The sequence below is a fragment of the Nomascus leucogenys genome, chromosome 6 (genome assembly GCF_006542625.1).
Source record: "Nomascus leucogenys isolate Asia chromosome 6, Asia_NLE_v1, whole genome shotgun sequence".
Lineage (NCBI taxonomy): Eukaryota > Metazoa > Chordata > Mammalia > Primates > Hylobatidae > Nomascus > Nomascus leucogenys.
Genome location: NC_044386.1, coordinates 32,946,344 through 32,961,121, shown reverse-complemented (window position 1 = coordinate 32,961,121; position 14,778 = coordinate 32,946,344). Strand labels below are relative to the sequence as shown.

Genomic DNA, 14,778 nt, shown 5'->3' with positions numbered 1-14,778 from the left:
GAAATATGGATTTCATAGAATTTACTACTTCAACTATTGAAAAGTGCACAATTCAGTGGCATTGCATAGAGTCTTGCTGTTGTGCAAGAGATGAGACTCTGGATTTTGGACCATTGAGTTGATGCTTAAACCTGTTAAGACTTTGGAATTAGAGGGGTGGAATGAATGTATTTGTATGTGATAAGGACATGAGTTTTTGGAGGGCAGGGACAGAATGTTGTGGCTTGACTGTGATTTTCTTTTATCTGACCATCCCTGGATTTAGCTCTAGTAATCATCGGCTGATTGCCATGCTGTTTTTATCAATGATCTAGTATAAAACAGGTTGATGCTATCAAATTCAGATTCCTTTAAAAAGATAGTTTTTAAAGACAATGTTTGAGATTTTTTTGGACCTAAGAAGGGCTCCTCCCAGCTGTCTCTTTTCCCAGTTTCCTCTGGCAAGTTAATCACCCTACAGTTTAACTTGTATCTCCAATGAATCTACCCATAGCCTATCAATTGCCTTTCACCACTAAGTCCACTGTTTATTTGTTTTTTTCTGTTTGGGTTCTCTTGGGCTGGAACCACTCCATAGTTTTTGCTGAAGATGGAGCCAATTCCTTTGCAAAGTCTATCAGTCAGGTTTCCTCATTAAAACAGAGCAGTAGGATACCTTTATTTTTTCAAGGAATTGGTATAAATGATTTTGGAATTGTAAGAGTTGGCTATCTGAGATCTGTAGAGCAGGCCAGCAGGCTGGAAACTCTTAGGTGGGAACTGATATTCCAGTCTTGAGGCAGAATATCTTCAAATAAACTGATTGCAGATATTAATCACATCTAAAAATAATATCAGAGGAACACATAGATTAGGGTTTGATTTAATAACTAGGTACAATGGCATATGTCAAGTTGACATTAAAAACACAGTTTTATACAACTCTTCTATAGCATACTAGGAATATACTAACTCTTCCCCAGAGTGGAGGTGCTTGGGTGATGTTCACTCTTATTCTCGATATTCTGTAACATAAATACTGTGAAGTAATATATTAGATTTTAAGGAGATTGAGAAGAATACAATAGTATTCTACACACACAAATTCATAACAAAATACAAGGTAAATACTCATAACATTTACAATCCTTTTGCAACTGATCATATGGTGATAGCTAGCATTTGTATTTCATATGCCCTTTGCCCTCAGCGAGTAACGCTATTGATTTTTTGCTTGACTGGGAAGGGGACCCAAATATTCATTCTTGAAGAGTTGGGGTTATTAGTTTTCCTTACTGAATTGGGTTATTGTAGATTTTTTGTTGACTTTAATAAAAGGGCATGGGCTTGCTTAGTGATGTGCTAACAGAGTTCCTTTATTCCAGGCTTACTCTTCTTTTTAATGACCTATAACAGTAAACCAAAGAAATGATTGCAGTTGTGACAAGTGCTACAAAGAAAATGAAAACATAGTATTTGCTACTTTTTTTTCCAACTTTTATTTTATGTTCTGGGGTATATGTGCAGTTTTGTTACACAGGTAAATGTGTGCCATGGTGGTTTGCTGCACAGATCCTTCCACCACCTAGGTATTGAGCTGAGCATCCACTAGCTATTCTTCCTGATCCTCTCCCTCCTCTCCCCACACCCTCTGACAGGCCCCAGTGTGTGTTGTTCCCCTCCGTGTGTTCATGTGTTCTCATTATTCAGCTCCTATTTATAAGTGAGAACATGCAGTATTTGGTTTTCTCTTCCTGCATTAGTTTGCTGAGGATGGCTTCCAGCTCCATCCGTGTCCCTGCAAATGACATGATTTTGTTCCTTTTCAGGCTTACTCTTTACATCTACATGTAGTAGCAACTCAACTTCACTTGGTAATCACGTCTTGCATGATAAATCCAGTCCAACATTTCAATCTCCCCAAGCATTTAGATACCTTCCTCTTCAGTGTCCCAAGGCAATTCTGGTATTTCAGCTTCATTTAGTGTAGGCCACCCTTTGTTTCATCTTTAACTCAAACAAACAAACAAACAGAGCTCTATATAACCCCTTGAGCTGCAACTCTATATTAAGAATTTGTGCTTTGTGGGCCTGTATCAATAAATTCATCTCGAGTCAACTTTATGTTCCTTCTACCATTATTTCACACTATTAACTTACATTCTCACACGTATTCACCAGATTTCTGTCTGTATAAATTGAAAAAATACGCATTACTTTTGATATGTAGTATGTCTCCCATTGGTTCACAATTTTAACTCTCTTTCAAGCCTGTTGGGACTAGAGTCTAGATATAGTTCTATAAGCCAAGAAGTTTGGTGGAAGTAGGTTCTGAGGATAATCAGCAGTGTCTTCCAATTAAAATACCTCAGAGGTGCTAGTACACTTTCCTTTGAAAAATCAGGATGAAACTTCCCAGACATGAATAGCAGGGTTTCTCCTACTGGCAAGGAAGATGCAGAAGAATTTAGAGGCTAAGTGTCCTCAGCTTCATCAGGATCCACCCTACATGTTTCATTCCAATTTTCAGAATCTCATTCCTTCCCAATCAATTCCCTCAGTTTAGCAGAAGATACTTTGCCTGGTTGGGAATTCAGTTTGCACTGTAATTCTGCCACTCTCAGGATGAGACTGTGGATTTGATTTTCTGAAACCTCAGGCTGATGACAATGGGACATAAGTACACTCCTCCGGGAAGACATAGAAGGTTTCAGATCATTTATGTGGAGCTTGAACTTGGAATTTCAAGCCCTGAGTTCATCCTTTTTCTTTTTCTACCACAGTTAAGAGCAGTCATCCTCATCACATTTATTAGTTTGACTAAAATATTTTAAGGTATCATGATTACCCAGAGATTTGCCTTTCATGAATATTTGATTAGGAATCCAGTAGTAATATTTTGCAAATCTTCTTACTACATTACGCCATAGACTATCATTGTCTTCCTTACCACTGGAAAGAATACTTATGCCTTAAAATATAATCAATCACGTCAGAAACCCAATACCATAAACCCAGATCCAGTTTTTTGAACTGGATCTGGTAGATACTATCTCTACACATGGTAAAACCCTTGGAATTACACCAGTTGCTAGCAGTAGAAACAAGCAAAAGCATTGCTTAACTACTCCAGAGATTTTGTTCTTTTTACTTTATTTGACACAGCCTGGAGGCAGACTATTGAGGGCTTGCACGGTGGCTCCATCATGCTGTCTGTCGTCCCCATTTTCCTGTTTCTTTTTTATCTTTTCTTAAATTATTGCACCAAACTTGTTCTCTGGTAGGTGGCTTTCAAGAAATACTTCATATTTAAATGCTTGTGCCCTCATATTTGCTTTTGCATTCACAGAAGGAATTAAGTTTTTTCTTAAAAGTTTCAAATGCATGATATCTTGTGGGTTAAACCACTGAAAAGAAAACATTAGAGATCTGAGGTTGCCCTGGAAGAACCATAGTTCTAATTGCTTAATTCTGGGACAATTCTTCAGACAATTCAGATAAAAGGATGAAATAGCTACTACATATACTCTCTGCAGATACATGAAAGGACCCAAACCCTTGTCAAATCCATGAAAGAACTTGCCTGGTAGTCTGCAGAGCTGGGTGCCTGGCATCTCTTCAGTTCTGTGAGTTCTTATACTGCAAAGAGGTTGCATACAGCCAGGATTATGTTATATACAGAGATGTGTGTGTGTGTGTGTGGTGTGTGTGTGTGAGAGAGAGAGAGAGGTGTAAGGTCTGAATCAGCAGTAATTATACCTGCCTACTCCTGAGAGCAGGACATGCAGGAGTGGGAATGGCAAGCGTAGGGTGGATGTCATAGATACACAATGAAAAAGAGCATAATGTAGATATTTTCCTGTAAATAAGCTACTAGATTTCTTTTTATCTGGCAAAGTAACTGCTAGGGAACATGCGAAAAACAGAAGTAAAAAGAGACAAAAAAAGAAAAGAAGAGAAGAAACCAAGGATGAAAACAGCAGAAATGACATCCTCTGCAAATGCAGAGAAGGAGGGAGAACCATGAATCACCTATAATTACTCCTGGGTGCTCCCAAGAGTTGTGGTTTTAAGTCTCACCTGGTAATGAGGCACCCTAGCAGTAAGCTTTCTGGGGACAACAGAAGGACAGGAAGGTGCTGCCTAAAAGAAAGAAGACAATGTGCTGAATACTACCTTACAAAACATGGGAGACAAGTTTTGATGCTGTTCTAGAAACCAAACCATTGCCAGCAAAACTTCCCGGCTGGCTTTTCTCCCAGTGCAAATAGCTTGAGCTTTCACAGTCACTGAGATTTCCTAGGCAACAGGAGTGTAAACTTGAGAAAAGGCAGAACCAGAGTAGAGATTGACAGTGAGCTGAGCCAATCAGGCTGTGAGTCTGCAGCAGTGATCCCAGGCCCTCCAATTAATACTAAGAGAGTGGACCAGGGCCTCTGAGGAAGACAGGTAAGAGGGAGGAGGCTAAGGTGGCTTGGGAGGGACCAGTTTTCTTAGACGCAGGAGAGAGCGTCCATAGTTTCAGTTCGAAGCAACTGGTGGCAAAAGGTTAGCATTTAAGGTAAATCAATGTTTTTATCTATTCTATGATTTGATTTTTTTTTCTTGGTGTGTTTTTCTTAGCCTAGAAAAGAAGACAGTAGATGTTACTCTCTAAAAAGAAAACCTAAAAATCTTTTAAGAGTTCTTGGACTAGAGAAGCCATCACTAGGCTGTCAGTGCAAAGAGGAAAGAGCTTGGTACTGGGAAAGATTTTTGCAATCTTTGCAAAAAAAATGCTTAGATAAAAATGTACAAAAATAAATTTCATTCAGTAAAGGGGAAGGAAGTAAACATTATTGAGCAGTCATTAGGTACTAGGTATTTGAGTGTGAAGAGTTCGGGTGAATTGCTCTAACGATCCTGATGACCACTGATAAAACTGAGCTTCAGGGAGGTTCAGCATTTCCAAGTCACAAAACAATAAAACATTTCAACTTTCATTCAGACCTTGCTTTGTCTGATAATTAAACTTATGCTATTTCTGCTATACACTGACAACTGAGAATCAGAATAAAATCAGAATGCTTATTAAAGTGTAGGTACATGGCTTGGTTTTACTACTGATGTGTGAACTGGGACAACCTCCAAATCTCTCTGTACCTCAGTTTCCTTATTTTGTAAAAAGTGGTTATAGCTACGCCTGTAACATATAAGAATTGTTATCAAGACTTATTTCATGCCAGACAAATTTTCTGCTCTAAACAAACTGACTTTGAAAAACTTGCAAAACACAGGCCACCCTTTTAGCAGAGAACATGGGACAGAGTAAGTATGCAGTAAATGTTTCCTATTACTGTTGTTCTTATCTTTTGCATAGTCCCAGAGGTCAGCAAAGTGTTTCTATATAAGGCCAGAGAGTAGGAAATTTAGGCTTCATGGGCCAGAAGGTCTATGATGCAACTATACAACTTTTGAGTTGTAATGTGAAAGCCGCCACAGACCATATAGAAATACATGTATGTGGCTGTTTTCCAATAAAATGTTATTTACAAAACCAGGTGGAGGGCCAAATTTGGTCCATGGGGTGTGGTCTGATGTCCGGGGCCTAGATTATTTTAGGTTATGTTTGCCTGCACTGAGGGCATCCTTCATAACTGCCCGTGGAAAAGTGAGCCTTATTTGCTTTGGGTGAACAGAGGTGAAAAGGGAAAAATCATCAATGTGTTGACGTCTGCCCTTAGGGCTTTCCTTAGTCTTCTGCATCAGAGTGATCCCGTTGCTCCACATGTTTAGAAAGCTTCATGCTCCACATGGTTTTGTGAAATAAGCTGATCTAGGCATGCTCACACTCTTACTCTTTGGAATAACAATATTTCTTCTGCCAACTGAGGCAGAAACTGTAAGTTGCCTACTCAATAGCCACTGCCTTCTTTTTTATAAACAGAACCTTAGGGGTGGCAAATTATTCAGCCAAAAATCAGGTTTCTCAGACTCCTTTGGAGTGGCTGATGAGATTTACATAGAAGGCATTGGGTGAATCTTCTGGGAACCACTTCAGAAAGGGCTGATTTCGCTGGAAAGAGCATCCTTCTTGCCTTTTGCCCTTTTTCTTTTCTTTTGCTTGGAGTGTGGAGGTAATGGCTGGAGCTGCTATGGCTATTATGTAGGAATATTATGTACCTTTAGGCAACTTTGAGTGTAAAAACTATGCTAGGGTAGAAAGATAGTACAGTCTGGGAACACTGATGACTGCTTGAAGCACTTCCAGTCTTCTTTTACGTGAGAGTAAAGTAAATCTCTATCATTTTCAGAGATATGACCTATTTCTATTATGAGTCGCTGGACACAATTCATAACTGATACACTGATCTACACTGATGTTGGCACTATGACATTGGATTTCTATCCCTTCACACTTTTTGGTTTTCTGGAAGTATCAGTTAAGAACAACTAGGGGCCGGGCGCGGTGGCTCACGCTTGTAATCCCAGCACTTTGGGAGACCGAGGCGAGCGGCTCACAAGGTCAGGAGATCAAGACCACGGTGAAACCCCGTCTCTACTAAAAAGTACAAAAAATTAGCCAGGCGTGGTGGCGGGCGCCTGTAGTCCCAGATACTCGGAGAGGCTGAGCCAGGAGAATGGTGTGAACCCGGGAGGCGGAGCTTGCAGTGAGCTGAAATCGCGCCACTGCACTCCAGCTTTGGGTGACAGAGTGAGACTCCATCTCAAAAAAAAAAAAGAACAACTAGGATACAAATAATTGACTAGATTTCTAAGTGGCCATAAAATAAACATTAAAATAGACAAATGACTCCAAAAGAAGCATTCATTCTAAGGGACTGCAAGATAGTTACTAAGTGATTTTGGTGACTAATGGCTGCAAAAGGGCAAATGTCCGCCGGAGCTGTGTCTTTACTTGCATCTAAAAGGGTGACAGAAGATGTACCAGTTGGGCTTTGTCCTTGTAGTGGGTTTGAAACAAGTGTCTGAGGTCATGACTCCATGGCAGAAATGGAATATTTGAAAGCTATCTTGTTGGTCTTAAGAGCATAACCACTGAAACCAACAAAAGGTTTACTTTTCTTTTGTCTTGGTTTTATTTATTTATTTCTCTATATTGCAATTCAGCTAACTCTTTGCTTACCTTTGCATAGTTTAGGTAGCTTCTTACTCTGTTTCTTTAAGATGTTGCATCGAGCAGGTTGACCTAACTCAGAATAGATTGTAAGTTATTTCTTGGTAAAAACCCCAGAGATTCAAGGCACAGCAAAGGGAAAAGCAAGATGGAGAAGACAGCAAGGAGAGAGCTATTAGGAGAGTGCATGCCCCCTAACATTCCCAGTGGATGCTTATTATGACAAGGACCCTGCAAACTTGGGGCCTCTGTATTTCATTAAACCTTGTTTTTTGTTTTTTGTTTTTTGTTTTTACCACATGGTGTCAGTTACGCGGGTTCTTGAATGTTATGCTAAGCTGTTTATTTTGCTCTCTTTCATAGTCAAAAGTGCTGGAGAGGCAAAATTCTACTGACAGAAGAGGTTATAATAGTGACTTTCTCTCTCCTCATGAGTCTTAGGGGTAGTTGAGTCTCTTCTCACACTGGATTGCTAGTTATTTTACCCAGCTAAAGGTCAATATTTAGGGTCAGCCCAAACATTTCAGGAATAAGCTTTTTGCCGTCTGTATCAGTTAGGAATATTTTTGACTGGAAGTGACTGAAGACCTGACCAACAACAGATTAAACAGATGATACAAAGAGATTGTTTCTTTCAAGACAGGAGTGTGAAGTCAAGAAGTTGCCAACATTAGTTCAGCAGCTCGGTGATGTCAGGGCTCTAAACTGGTATGGATGTGATTCCCTTGGCCCTTCCCTCATGATTGCATAGAGGCTGGCATAGCTCCAGACTCCACATCCTCACTCAAGGCACGAGGAAGGCAAAAGAGATGAGAGAGATATTCCAGAGCTCTCAGCACTTTCCTTTGGGTCCCTTTGGCCAGAACTGGTTCTTGTGCCTACCCAGTAGAAAGTGGAATAGGGCAGAGAAAAAGAGAAATAGAATGACTTTGTCTCAACCAGGTGGCAGTGTCTAAAAAATTAGCGGTAATTCAAATTTAATCAAGCTAAAACTACTTCTAGGAATGTAAACTTCCAAGGGTTGGAACCTTGGCTGTCTCATCCATTCCTTTTGTATGGCACATAATAGGTGTTCAATAAACATGCGTTAATGCAGAACCAAGACTAGAGTGAGGCAAGGTAGGTGTTTAGGGTACACTATTTAAGGAGACACTCATTCTCAGGCTTGGGCAAGTGTATGGTTGACATTTGCATGATTCTGAGACTGTGTTCCTCTTTAAACATTGTGCCTTTCTCTTACTTAGCCCTAGCCCCAACCCTGGTTCAGTGAATAAAGTGAAATATGAATATGTATGAAGTAAACACTTTATCACAATGATATTTATAAAATATTATTTTTAAAATGTACCATATCACAAACATTAAAATAAGGACTGAATTCACATCTCAAAGATCAATAGAAAGAAGTAAAGACTGTGATTTAGCATAAATAGGCTCTACACAAACCTGCCTATTGAGAGTGGCTGCAACATGCATTTTAAGCATTTTGAGAAAATGTATTCTGATGCAGAGAAAATGTGGTAAGATGCCAGACTTCAGTGACATCTTATTTCCACAGTATGCTATGTCACTTAAGTATAGATGAAATGCCATCATACTTTATGTGGTATGCGGAAGTTGGCAATCCAAACAAAAACCAGATGTTTCATATATTCATACATTTTAGAAAAAATTTAAAAAATAAATTGTGGGAAAATAGTAAATGATATAAAAGATAATCAGTGCAAAAGTTTTGAGTTTGATTTAAAAACCCTCACACATCATTTGAATTAAAACAAACAGAGAAAAAAATAGCTGCTGCAAGAGGAAGAGGCTAAGTAAAATTTTTCATCTTAACCAGAAGGTATTTACACTGAGCCTTAAGGATTTGAAAACCCAAGCAAGGACCTAAGGGAGAAGGGGTCATGTTTAGGGACTGTGAGTGGCCCGGATTTGCTCTGCACTGCCATCCTCACTCTCTGCTGGTATGAAATCTAGCAGCACTCCAAAGCATTCTTTTCCCTGAAGCTTTTCCTTTCCTGCATCTCTTATTTCATGGACCTTCTCTGAGTCCCCAAAGCAATTTATCAGTTTTAAGCAACATCATGGTGTAGCTGTTGAATGCAGTGACTTAGAACTGTTTTCAAGGCTGGGCGCGGTGGCTCATGCCTGTAATCCCAGCACTGTGAGGCCAAGGTGGGTGGATCACAAGGTCAGGAGTTCGAGACCAGCCTGGCCAACATAGTGAAACCCCATCTCTACTAAAAATACAAAAATCAGCTGGGCGTGGTGGCAGGTGCCTGTATTCCCAGCTACTCGGGAGGCTGAGGCAGGAGGATCACTTGAACCTGGGAGGCGGAGGTTGCAGTGAGCTGAGAACGCACCACTGCACTCCAGCTTGGGCAACAGAGTGAGACTCTGTTTCAGAAAAAAAAAAAAAAAAAAAAAAGGAACTGTTTTCAGCCCTGGCTCTGCTACTCCTAGTGGCACATTCTCAGACAAGTGACCTGGGTTCTTCAGGTCTCTGCTAACTTCCTGTAATAGGGCAGTAGTATTTGATAGAATCCACCACGCGAGGCAACGTGTGGATATATGTAAAGTCCTTAGCCATGGACTTGGCCCCCAGCATAGTTAAACTGTATTACTACCTCTTCTCTTCATGCCTTTATCTTGCCCTGTGTTGTGTTATAATAAGGCCTTACTCCTCTTACTAGAGGGTGAACTTTTATTTCCTGTAGCTTATGTTCTCAAACTTGGGGATACATGAAAACCAACTAAAAACAATAAAACGCCCAGCCACAGCACCTACACAAAGAAAGTCTAATTTACTGCGCTTGGTGAGTGCTGTGGGCATCTATGTTTTTCAACAGCACACACGGTGGTCCCAGGTCTTTCTCTATAGCAGAGCTTCTCAACTTCAGTACTGCGGACATCTCTGACTGGTAATTCTTTGTTGCCGGGGCCATCTTGTGTATCTTGTGCAGGATGTGTAGCAGCATCCCTGGCCTCTACCCATTAGATGCCAATAACACTCTACCCTACTTCCATTGCAACAACCAAAAATGTCTCACAGGAGGCATTACCAAATGTCTCCTGGGGGTAGGGGGATTGTACCCAGTTGAGAAGCACTTCTCTGTAATTATCACCTGAAGAGTTAGCACAGTGCCTTGCATAGCTGGTAGTGCTAAGAGCATGTTCAGTTGATTCAGACTCAAATGGGTCCTGTGAAGTAACTCTCACAATGTCAACAACACTGACACACACTCTTATCTGAGGTTTCTGTGTACTGCAGAAGCCATGTATTCAAACTGTCAGAGTCTTCAATTTCGGTCTCTTCGGGAGGACATCACTATTTATTTACTTCCTAGCCACCTGCTAGGCTATACTCAACACCTAGTGCTATAGTTTGAATGTTTGAAATGCATGTTGAAACTGAATCTCCAATACAATACTATTAAGTGGTGTGGTCTTTAGGAGTTGGTTAGGTCACAAGGACTCATCCCTCATGAATGAGATTAAGGTGTTTATAAAAGTCGCTTTGCAAATTATTCATCCCGTTTTTGCCCTTCTGTCTCTTCTGCCATGTGAAGACACAGCATTTGTCCCCTCTGGAGGATCCATAGTTCAAGGTACCATCTTAAAGGCAGAGAGAATAGCCCTTGCCAGGCACCAAATCTGCTGATACCTTGATCTTGAACTTCCCAGCCTCCAAAACAATGAGAAATAAATTTCTCTTGTTTATAAATTACCCAGTCTATGGTATTTTGTTCTAGCAGCAAAATGTACTAAGACCTCTGGAATGCAATATTTATTTCAGAAGGGCATTTTCCAGGAGGAAACTTATTGAGGAACTATGGGTTTTTGCCATCTACCATGTAGTAATAGCTAGTTTATTGAATGGACTAAAGTCAGTGCAGATGGTTTAATTTTTTCCATTAATTGCCTTCAGACATGGTCTGTTGTATATCTCTTCTCATACCTGGATGACATTTCAAGTATTGAAAGGTCCACCAAGTCTTAATCAAAATTTCAATCTTATACCCAGTTTCCAAGTAGAGAGAGAAAGAGCAAAGGCACATCAAGTTCCCCATCCCTATGGGGGACTGGTCTCAGTGCTCAGGTTCAAGCCTGAGCTAGCAGAAATAGGGAATGTTTTGTCTTGGATGAGAATTTAAAAGAAGGCAAATGTTTTCCACCTTCTTGGAACTAGCTTGATGCCCTACAAGCCTCATCAACAGCTGCCTACTCTATGCCTTTCTCCTTTCTTCTCTCCCCATAGTAGAATGTTTTCAAAGCACATGGGACAATTATAGCAGCCCCAGGTTCCTTGCTATTGAAAATAGCTAATGTAATGGCACAGGTATCTAATAATTACAGAAATGCCTAAAAAATATTAAAAATCATGACATGGTCTGGCTATGGGGAAAATGGGCTTAACAGCATCAAGAGGTGGGACAGGCGCTCGGACCAATTGGACTGCAGACGGCTGCTGTTGTCTCAGGGCTGGACCTGCAGGACTTCCTCAACAGGACAGCTTCCTCACGGTACGTGCTGTCTCAAGCAGTGGGGTGCAAAGGAAGACTGTCCAGGCAAAATCTGGTCCAGCCATCGCGACTGCACATCCCCGCCAGCAGGGAAGCCTCCTTTCCCCTCCTCAAGCACATCTCGCCTCTGTCCTCTACACCACATTTGCTGTCCCTTTCTATTTACCTAATTCTGTCCTTCCCTCTCCACTTTAACACAGGTTAACCCTGCTCTTCTCTAAAGTTCATCCGAGCTGACTAAACCTGCTTCAGTTCTCTTTCAAGGAACGGTCTTTTCCCTGAAAAAGGAAAACCAGGAATGTACTGTCAGAGAGGTCAAAGGAGGGAGGGTTTCTTGAGGGTGAGGTGAGAAGTTTCCATTGGATTTTGCAACAAAGAGGATGGAAAAGCCTTGGTGCCTTATAGTGTCTGGATCAACGATCTCTAGGGTTGCCTCTTTAGCAATAAGATCCCCTTCTGTGTTTGCAGTAGTTGGCTGCAGATGGAGAGGAACAAAGGAAGAGAGATGTAATTCAGCTTACTGCCACCAGGGGGCACCAAAGACAAGTCAATAGATGCAGGCTAGGGCTAGAGCAGTTCCGTCTTCCAAGGGTCCACTTAAATCTGTCTCTGAACCTTACAGAGGGAACCATGAAGATACAGGCCCCATGCATTTACAGCTTTCCACATCCTTCCTACAATAATTCGCAAAATCCAGGCAGACAGAGTTTGGCGTGGCAGTTGGTTATGCACCAGGAGGACAGTGGAATGAGACAGCCTTAATGGGACCATTGCTACCGCGGCTACACTCTGCCTCTGCCCCAAATCTCCAGGCTTCTGTGAATATCCTCCCTTGCCGTCAGCCACTGGAGGGTGGGGGTGGAGAGCGCAAGCAACAGCTCTGGATGCCAGCCCCGAGTCCGCCCTCTCCCTCAAACTGCACGTTCTGCCACTGGCCATCTTGTATCTCTTCCTCTCTCTCTGTCCACACGGTCCAGGCAGCATAGCTGGAAACAACAGTCTCCCACTGGCTAGCCTGTCCCGCCTTCCTATCCATTCATTCTTCTGACTTTACAATGCAAATGGCCTTTCCCTATTTTTTTTTTTTTTTTAGACGGAGTCTAGCTCAGCCGCCCAGGCTGGAGTGCAGTGGCTCGATCTTGGCTCACTGCAACCACCTTCTCCTGAGTTCAAGCGATTCTCCTGTCTCAGCCTCCTGAGTAGCTGGGATTACAGGCAACCGCCATCATGCCCGGCTAATTTTTGTGTATTGGTAGAAACGGAGTTTCACCATGTTGGCCAGGCTGGTCTTGAACTCCTGACCTCAGGTGATCCGCCCGTCTCTACCTCCCAAAGTGCTAGGATTACAGGAGTAAGCCACCGCGCCCAGCCAGAAGACTTTGTGGTCTCCTGTTTTTTAAGAAGACTTTTTCCCTTTTTAAGAAGACTTTTTAAGAAAATTTTTTCCTTTTTTAAGAAGACTTTTTTCCATTTTAAGAAGACTTTATGGTCTCCTGTTGCTCTCAGGACAAAATCCAAATCCCACCCTGGCACCCCAGGCTCTTTGGGATCTGATGGCTGCCCGCCTGGTCAGTTTCATCTTTACCCAAAATTCCCCTTTCCCTACTTCCTCCGAATCTCCACTACTGTTCATCTCCCCCTGCCACCCATACCTCTGTTCTCCAACCATACTGAAATACTTGTGCTTTCCTAATTATATTGTTTTCTCTCTCACCTGGGTCTAAGCAGTTGGTACACCTGCTATCTAAAATATCCTTCTATCCCCACGTGCCCAGCCTCGATAACTACCACCTTCCATTAGGATGAAAGTTCAGACATCACCTCCTCTGAGAGGTCCTCAGAAAGCCCCACTCCCAGGCCAAGTAAGCCTCCCGTCCTCTTGTGATTGCATCCCCCACTCAGCCCCCAGGCTGTAAGCGTTGTCTTGGGCCCGCTTTCATCCTACCCCTAGCACAGTGCGTGGCGCTTCCTGAGCTCTTAGCAGACCTGTGTGGAAGGCAGAGACTGAACCGCACGCCTGGCCGGGGGAATGTGCAGACGCCTGAGAACACGTGGTGGCGCTGCGGCCAAGTGCATCGGGAGCGCAGCCTCTTCTCCGCCTTGCACAGGGATGCGCTCCGTTGTCACCACGCCGGATCTTTAAGGTTCAGACAGAGTCTTCTGCAGGCAGAGACACTTTGTGCACTGCTGTGAAGTCGGTGACATATGTTTGGGGACTGACTCTTGCCCTGGTGCCTGGCGCCTTTATTGAAACTTCAAAGCTGAGCATCTCCCTTCTTCACTTGAGATCCTGTGCAATCCTGCCTTCCTTAAAAGCCCCGGTGCTTAATAAACTTTATGTTTTCCGTTCCGCTTAAATACAGGAGATCAGGATTCAAACTAATGAAGACTCTAGGCTATTAAGGGCTTGCTTCTCTGAGGAATTCCTCACTTTCCCACACTCTATTCCAGCATAGTGCCTTGAAAAAAGTACACAATACACTTAGCTGGTGATTGGTGAACTGGGTGATTCAATGATTAAAAAGGATGCTTACTATGGGCATTTCAAGTTTCATGGTAGGCTAGCAGGAGAGAATGGACTTTTTTTCCCCTTGAATTTATTAACTTAGACTCTAGAAATAAACTGCCCACGTCATCGCTGGGTAGGGTCAACCTCAAGAGGTGGGACAGCCTGGGGTACTGGGCTGGCTGTTTCTTGCCTTCCTGGACTCGATCCCACTTTCCTATGAGAAAGCACCATCAAACTGTGCTTTGAGATTCGTATATATTATTTCACAAACCACAAACATGATGAAGCAGAAAGAGCCCTGCTTGGGAATCAGAAGCCCTCTGTTTTGGTCTTGGCCAGGACTTTTGAGCAAGTCACTTTGCCAACCCAAGCCTTAGTTTCCAAGTTTGCAAAATCAGGTTGTGCTAGAGGATCTTCAAGGGTCATACAGTTCTAACAGCGTGTGGATTACTGTGAGCCACGTTTCCGTGTGACTTGGGCAGGTTACCTGATTTCTCTGCATCCTAATTTCTTTATCTGTGAAATACCAATAATAGTAGTAACTAGCTCATGGACTTTTTTTCTTTTTTAACTTTCACTAATTTACCAAGATGACTGCATGCCCAGCACACTTTAAAATTTATTTTTTAAATTGACAGATAAAGTTGTAT

The 14,778-nt window shown here is 42.1% G+C and overlaps 1 protein-coding gene and 1 long non-coding RNA gene across 3 annotated transcripts in view; one reads left to right on the top strand and one right to left on the bottom strand.

Moving 5' to 3' along the window:
* Positions 1-3,115: 3,115 nt before the first annotated feature.
* Positions 3,116-4,280, bottom strand: LOC100584647. The gene is made up of 2 exons (XR_178366.2): positions 4,156-4,280; positions 3,116-3,386 (listed from the first exon to the last, which is right to left on the bottom strand). It is a non-coding gene; the product is annotated as an uncharacterized LOC100584647 (long non-coding RNA).
* Positions 4,281-4,301: 21 nt separating this feature from the next.
* Positions 4,302-14,778, top strand: part of CAPSL (calcyphosine like) — a 28,129-nt gene continuing 17,652 nt past the window's right edge. The window contains exon 1 of one of the 2 annotated variants that reach the window (XM_003274343.2): positions 4,302-4,428. The gene's annotated coding sequence lies outside the window, so the exon portion shown is untranslated. Of the gene's footprint in view, positions 4,429-4,458; positions 4,541-14,778 lie in introns of those variants that run through there. The other variant, XM_003274342.2, reaches the window with a different exon arrangement.